Here is a 7804-nt window from a genome sequence, read left to right as displayed (position 1 = left end):
AAATAATTTTACCTGAGTAATTAGGAAGTGCAATCAAACAACTTCCAAAACATGCAACAAATCACAGAGACAACTGGCTACCTGGGCAATCACCCAAAGTCACATTTGCAGCGTTGAAGCAACCTACTTTGGTCAAGGCCTAGAATAACTGACAGATTATTTTTAAAGGCAAGAAATGTTTCAAAACCATTTTACCCTGCCTTGGCAAGATTTGACAGTTATGCTTATCCATTTCCGGATACTATGTATTTTGTCAGTAGTTGAGGTATGGGCAGTTCCTTGCCCAGAGGCCGGTTTTGCCAAGAAGAAGACAAGCTCCAAGTGAAATGTCTTTGGTGCTCAACAATCTCTCGGGAATAGATCGGTGGTGCCAGGAGCGATTGTGTCTCACTACCACAGAACTCTAAGATTAAATTAAATGCCATTTTCTACAGCTCTTTGAAGAGGTTGAAGATTATCTATTTATAAAGAATATAATCTTTATGCATCTAAAAAACCCGATTAGTCTAACTATAAATATGACAAACATAGATGACTATTAATCTATAATTCTTAATACCTATCTAACTTAAAGACAATAAACAACTATGCAATAAATGAGGACAATGACCTCCAAATGTAAACAACATACAAGTATATACTGCAATATGGTAAATATATTTATCAATACATAAACAATATATAAGTATCTTAATCAGAGGTAGAAATGTATATTGCAATATGGTAAGTATATATATATATCAATACATAAAAAATGTTTTAAACAGAGGTAGAAGCATGCATGCATGCAATGGTCAATATAATTTAACTTTGTATCCATATACAAGAATCTATGCCAATGTAATTGTCTATAAACAATAACTCACAAATTCCAATCTATTATCCCATCATCCAATTTTCCCTCTTTCTTTTTTTTCCAAAAAGATCCCTGAGCTTATAAAATTCCTCCCCCAACCCTCAACCGTATACTAATTATAATCAACCCCTAAATGATGTCCCTAAACCCAAGGACAAACTTAGCTGGGAGAGGGGACGTCGTTCTCTAAAATTACTTCCAGCTGTCATTGGGGTGACATTCTTTCTAGGGGATTCTGTGAAAGTAAAATGATGGTTAAATTTCAAAATGTCTGGTGAGATTGAAAATAGTCTCCGAGGTCTGGCCAGAGTGTTGTAAAAGATGTGCACCATTTCAGCTAACCAAGTTGGAGCCATCTTATGAAGCTGGTACCCAAAATAGGTCTTGTAGTAGCGCTATCAATATCATGACATCATATCAACCAGGTGGAGTTGTTATGGAACAACGTCCTGGAAATTTCAAAGGTTACTGCAGGAAAATTTATTGTTCATTGTGGAAAACTTAAACATTAATTATATAGACATATAAAGACATATATATTCAACGAAAGGTATGATAGATATGAAGAAAAGCAAAGATGTTTTCTAAAGTCCTTTTTTCCTTCTGTCCCATATCATGGCTCTTGACATGAGACAGAAACTCTGGGTTGTTCTCTTAACAACAGACTTGGAATTAGAGAGGGACTGAGCCTGACTCCAACTCCAAAACCAGCTGTATATATTTGTGGATATAAATAAATTATATATATAATTTATATAAACTATTATAACTGTTATATTAAACCGTTATATATACATATATATATGTATATATATGCATATCTTACAGAACCTATTCGATTATCTTAGTGATCCATATTGGGTAGTAATTTTTTCCATTACTATTTTTTGAAGATGAGTGTTTTCCTGCAAAGACAAGAGCAGAACCCTGCCCCACCCTATATGTTTTTCTTACCACCTGTATGATTATCATCATTGTGGATGAGCTGTCATGACTCCTTTCCAAGAGGTTTCTCCTCTTCAAACCGAACCTTTATTAATTTTGATGGTATCCACAATTTTTCTTCTCCTGTGGAAACAAGAGCAAAACCCCATCCCCAACGCAGCACTTCTCCTGACTTCCACTGCGAGGTCAACACATCTTTGAAATAAACCAGTTGATTTAGTTCAACAGACTTTTCCATTATCCAGTGTCTTTCTGCGGCCGTCATCCCTTTCTCATTAGCGTTCAGAAAATTCAAGGTTAATAAAGCATTATGTAATCTATTTTTAGGGGCACTTTCCACCCCTTTCTGTTTATTTAACATATCCTGTATAGTTCAATTTGATCTTTCTATGACTGCTTGACATGTAGAATTGTATGGTATACCTGTAACATGTCTAATATTATAATAAGCAAAAAAGTTTCATTTTTCTAGAGACTTAAGCTGGACCATTATCTGTTTTTATTTGTGCAGGTATACCCATGATGGCCATAACTTCTAATAAATGTGTGATTACTGAATCAGTTTTTTCTCAGCTTAAAGCTGTTGCCAACTGAAAGCCTGAATAAGTGTCAATGGTGTGATGTACATATTTTAATTTTCCAAATTCTGCAAAGTGGAACATATCCATCTGCTAGATTTCATTCCTTTGATTACCCTTCGAGTTAGTCCCAGCAGGTAGCAGTGTTTGGTTATATAAAGAACAAGTAGGGCATCTCTTTATAATATCCTTAGCTTGTTGCTACATTTAAACCTTTGCTATTGATGTAATTTTTATGAAATTCTGAGGCCTGCAACATGCTTTCAATCAATAATTGATCAATTTCTGTATTACCTTGTGCTAGAGGACCTAGCAGACCCCTATGGGATCGGATCTGTGTTATGTACATCGGACAAAGTCTATTCCTGATTATGTCTTGTACCTGGATAAGCAATGAAGTCAATTCTGGTATAAATTAGTATAAATATAATCTGGTATAAATTCAACAGTTTCAATATGCAAGATAACTCTTTCTGCATATTGTGAATCAGTAACTATATTAAGAGGTTCTTTAAAATCCCTTAGCACCATAAGAATGGCAAATAATTCTGTCTTCTGGACAGAATTATAAGGGCTTTGTTCCACCTTACTCAATTCTTCAAATTTATAACCTGTTTTCCCTGAATTATTTGCATCGGTATAAAATGTCCGGGCTCCAGTTATTGGAGCATCATGTACAATTCTAGGAAGAATCCAAGAAGTTCTCTTTATGAGGTTAAGTCTATCACTTTTGGGATAATTGCTGTTAATTTCTTCCAAAAAATTAGTACAAGCTCTTTGCCATGGTTCATTGTCTTCCCATAATTTTCTTATTTCCTCAGTAGTAAAAGGTACTATAATTTCTGCTGGGTCTATTCCTGCTAGTTGACGAAGTCTCAGTTTACCTTTTATAATTAATTCAGAGACCTTTTCTACATAAGTTTTTAATTTTTTACTTGGTTTATGAGGTATAAATATCCACTCTAAAATAATATCTTCCCTCTGCATTAAAATCCCAGTAGGAGAAATTCTGCAAGGCAGTATGACTAGGATGGAACTAAGATTCGGGTTGACCCTATCCACATGTGCCTCCTGTAATTTTTCCTCAATCATTGTCAGTTCCTTTTCTGCTTCAACTGTCAATTTTCTGGGACTATTCAAATCTTTATCACCATCTAAGATTTTGTTTAAATGAACTATTAGATCAGGTGTTATCCCAACAGCTGGTCATAGACTGGAAATGTCACCTAAAAATCTTTGGAAGTCATTAAGAGTCCGTAACCGGTCTCTCCTAATTTGTGCCTTTTGCGTTCGAATTTTCTCTAACCCTATTCTGTAACCTAGGTAATTAATAGAATCTCCTCTTTGAATCTTTTCAGGGGCCATTTGCAATCCCCACCTAGGCAAGACTTTCTTTACTTCTTCAAACATACTTTCCAAAATATTTTTATTTGAAACAGATAATAAAATGTCATCCATGTAATGATAAATTATGGACTTGGGAAATTGCTTACGAATTATTTCCAGTGCCTTATTAACAAAATAGTGACACAATGTGGGACTATTGAGCATCCCCTGTGGGAGGATAGTCCATTGATATCTCCTAGTAGGCTGAGAATTATTATAAGTAGGCACTGTAAAGGCAAATTTTTCTCTATCCTTTTCTTGCAAAGGTATAGTGAAAAAACAATCTTTCAAATCAATAACTATAAGAGGCCTTCCTCTTGGTAATAGAGAAGGCAAAGGAATTCCAGACTGGAGTGGACCCATAGGCTGAATTACCTTGTTGACAGCTCTTAGATCTGTCACCATTCTCCATTTACCAGATTTCTTTTTTACAACAAACACAGGAGAATTTCAAGGGCTGGTTGATCCTTCAATATGGTTAGCATCTAGTTGCTCTTGTACCAGCTATTCCAAAGCCTGTAATTTATCTTCAGCTAGAGGCCACTGCTTGATCCATATTGGCTTCTCAGTTAGCCATTTTAAAGGTAGGGCTGTTGGTACCTCTAAAGGTTTGCTACTGGCTGTATGTTCTTATACAGCCTGAATGGTTGGTGACCTTTTTCCACAATACCTCATTATATCCTTCCCAGAATTATGAGTTCCTGGAACTACAGGAATGTTAATCTGGATATTCCATTGCTGTAGCAGGTCATGGCCCCATAAATTTATTGCAATGTTGGCTATATATGGCCTTAGTCTTCCTATTTGCCCTTCAGGCCCTATGCATTCCACCCATCTTGTGCTTTGTTTTACATGAGATAGGGTTCCAATTCCCAGGAACTGAACATCTACCTCTTGAAGAGGCCAATTCAGATGCCAAGATTCTGGAGTAATTATACTTACATCTGCACCTGTGTCTAATGAGCCTTCAATAAAAATGCCATTTATACAGACTCTTAGCTTTGGTCTTTGGTCGTTAATATACGTTTGCCAAAATACACGTTTCTCTGTCTTACTAAATTTTTTGACTCATTCTCCACATGTAATTCATCATTTAGACCAGGATTACTTTTTACGGCAGACATTGGAGTTTTTAATTTTCTTGGTGAGACACATTTTCGACTGTAACTGGGGATGACTGGGCCACTTTTGGCTTGGGGGCCTGCGAGAGGCCCCTCAAGGAGTTTCCAGATGGTATCGGGTTGCCTTGTCTGTCTGTTGTTGACCTGCATTCGTTGGACCAATGTCAGCCTTTACCGCATCTCCTGCATATACCTGAAGGCTGAGGTCTCCTACTTTTGCCATTCCCAGAGGACATATTATTCCTAGAATTTCTTTGCCTGCAATCCCTTTTCAGATGTCCTAATTTACCACAATTAAAATACCTGGTAGTTTGATGTCTCCTCATAGCTTTGGAAATCGCTTCTCCTACCCAGGTTTCATCATTATAGCTAAACATCTCAACATTCATTGTATGCTGTATCCATTCTTCCATAGGTGCTGATCTAGATCTTAAAGGCCCAATTATCTTTTTACCTTCAGTATTTGCATTTTCAAAAGCTAGAGATTCAAGAAGTATTCGTCTAGCTTCTGGGTCTGTTATCCCTATGTCCAGAGCCTTAATTAATCTTTGCACAAAGTCAGTAAAGGGTTCTCTCTGTCCCTGCCTAACCCTGGTATATGATTCGACCCTTTGTGCTGGATCTTGTATTCTATTCAAAGCATTCAAAGCTGCTTTGTGACATAAGGACAGCATTTCTTCGTCATAAAGAGCTTGGACCTGTGGATCAGCATAAGCTCCTACACCAAGAATTTGATCTTGGGAAACCTCCACACCTTTTGCTCTTCCTTGCTGTTCCATATGTTTGGATTCTTCTCTGAAATAAATTCCAAACATCAAGGAAGGTCCATCATCTAAAATTGCAGACACTAGCTGAGGGAAATCATGGGGGGTAGCTCTGACATTAGAAGCCCAAGTCCTTATCATTTCCTTAACAAATGCAGAGTGCAAGCCATAATTAACGACAGCTTGCTTAATTTCTTTTAAATCATTCATTGCTATTGGTGTCCATCGAGCTTCTTTAATTCCCTTTGAGCCTTTAGAAGTTGACCCTTTGTCAGAATAAATTACAGGGTATGTTGTTAGAACCCTGGGTAAGTCAGTTCTAACAGCTGGTGGTGGCATTGTATCCTGTCCTTGTGCCTTCTTACTCTATTCACCAGCTCCAATAATTTCTTCAATCATTTCTAATCTTTTTATCATTGTCTCCCTTAAATCTTGAATCTCCTGACCTACCCGTGTTTCTAGGCATTTCACTAAGGTATCAGTTTTTTGGTTCCCATTCTGGAGGTACATTCTATCTGTTACCTTATCAAAACTTTGTGGTAACGTCTGAACATCAAATTCAACAGCCTGAACCCTTTCAGGTAACTTCCTAGTACCCTTGGACATGGAGTCAATTTTGTCTATCATAGTATCCACTTGTTCAGATAACCCCTGATTTTCAATAATTTTAATCCTTTCAACTAGTTGTTCAATATTAGTCCGTAAAAATCGTATCTTTCTTAATGATAAAATATTGAAAAGAAAACTGAAACCTAGTAACAAGTAAATTAATATATCCCCATAGTCATATAAACCTTGCATGACATAATCCATTGTATTAATAAAGAAAACAGTAAAATTGGCATTGGAAACAAAAACTGCCATATTACCTCTTGTCTAGTTGGCGGCGCTGTTGCCAAGTCGCGACTAGAACCACTGCAAAGGTGACGGAAACGGGTCCTGTTTCAGTGTCTGCCTTAGTATTTGTTAAAAACTAGGAAATATAAGTTGCTCAACAAAGAAAATGTAATTAAATCAATTCCGTACACGGAACCAGAAATCCAGAATCTAGGGGTAGAAAAGAGCAACCTGGAAGCCGCGTATGCTTCCACGTGACCGAGTAGTTCTGATTCATGCCACTAAAGCACCGTACTTACAAGGGGAATTTAAAAACAACTCAGAAAAGAGCAAACCAGGCTTGCAGAGATTGTCCCGAGCTTGGGAGCTTGGAGCTTGGGAGGCGTGGGGTTTAATTGAACTGCTGGCTCCACACACAGGGCACAGGTGCAGCTGAGGGAGGTCTCGTGACTAGCCTAGCTGGCAGCAAGCAGTTGAGGGGGGGGGGGGTTCTACAACCAAACGTGGGGCGCCAGATGAAGGCATAAGTCACAGACAATCCCACACCAGTTTGGAATTATGATTAATAGAGTGGTTATTTATTCAAAGGGGAAAAAACTTACAGATTACCGTCCCAGACAACAGCCCCTCCGCACGAACAAGAAAGGAGTCTAGGAGCCGGAAGCGGAGCCGGAAGCCAGAGAGGGAGAGGAGGACAACCGCTGCTTTTTTTAAAGAGAAAGAGACCACATCCCAATGGGCTGGTAACTCAGCAGCGATTGGCTGAAGGAGCGGAAGGAGCTCCCACAGCAAGAGGCAGTCCGTGGCACTACCCCAGGGATTCAAGAACTCACCAACCCTATTTGATCAGGCCCTGCACCAGGACTTGGCCAGTTTTCACACCACCAATCCAGAGGTAGGATGACCTCCTGCTGGCCTCAGAGACTGAGCAAGAATGACTCAAGGGTACTCAGGCCTTGCTTACCCGATTAGGTGAACAAAGCTACAGGGCATCTGCCAAAAAGGCACAAATCTGTAAGACGCAAGTAACCAATCTGGGGTACCTCTTGGAAGGTGTACAGAGATGGTTAACAGACAGTTGGAAACAGGCCATGGTGCAAATTCCCCCATCCACGGGGGCACAAGAAGTCTGAGAGATCCTGGGGACTGCCGGTTTCTGTAGGCTATGAACACTGGGTTTCACTGAGCTGGCCGCTCCACTGTATCCACTTATCAAGGCCAACATCCCTTTCTCTTGGGGAGAGGACCAACAACAGGCTTTTGACAAAATAAAGAGGGCCCTCCTTTCGGCCTCCGCCTTGAGTCTCCCTGATGTCA

Source organism: Myodes glareolus, chromosome 7, assembly GCF_982192425.1.
Source record: "Myodes glareolus chromosome 7, mMyoGla1.1, whole genome shotgun sequence".
In the NCBI taxonomy this organism is placed as follows: Eukaryota; Metazoa; Chordata; class Mammalia; order Rodentia; family Cricetidae; genus Myodes; species Myodes glareolus.
Note: the sequence above shows the minus strand (reverse complement) of the source record.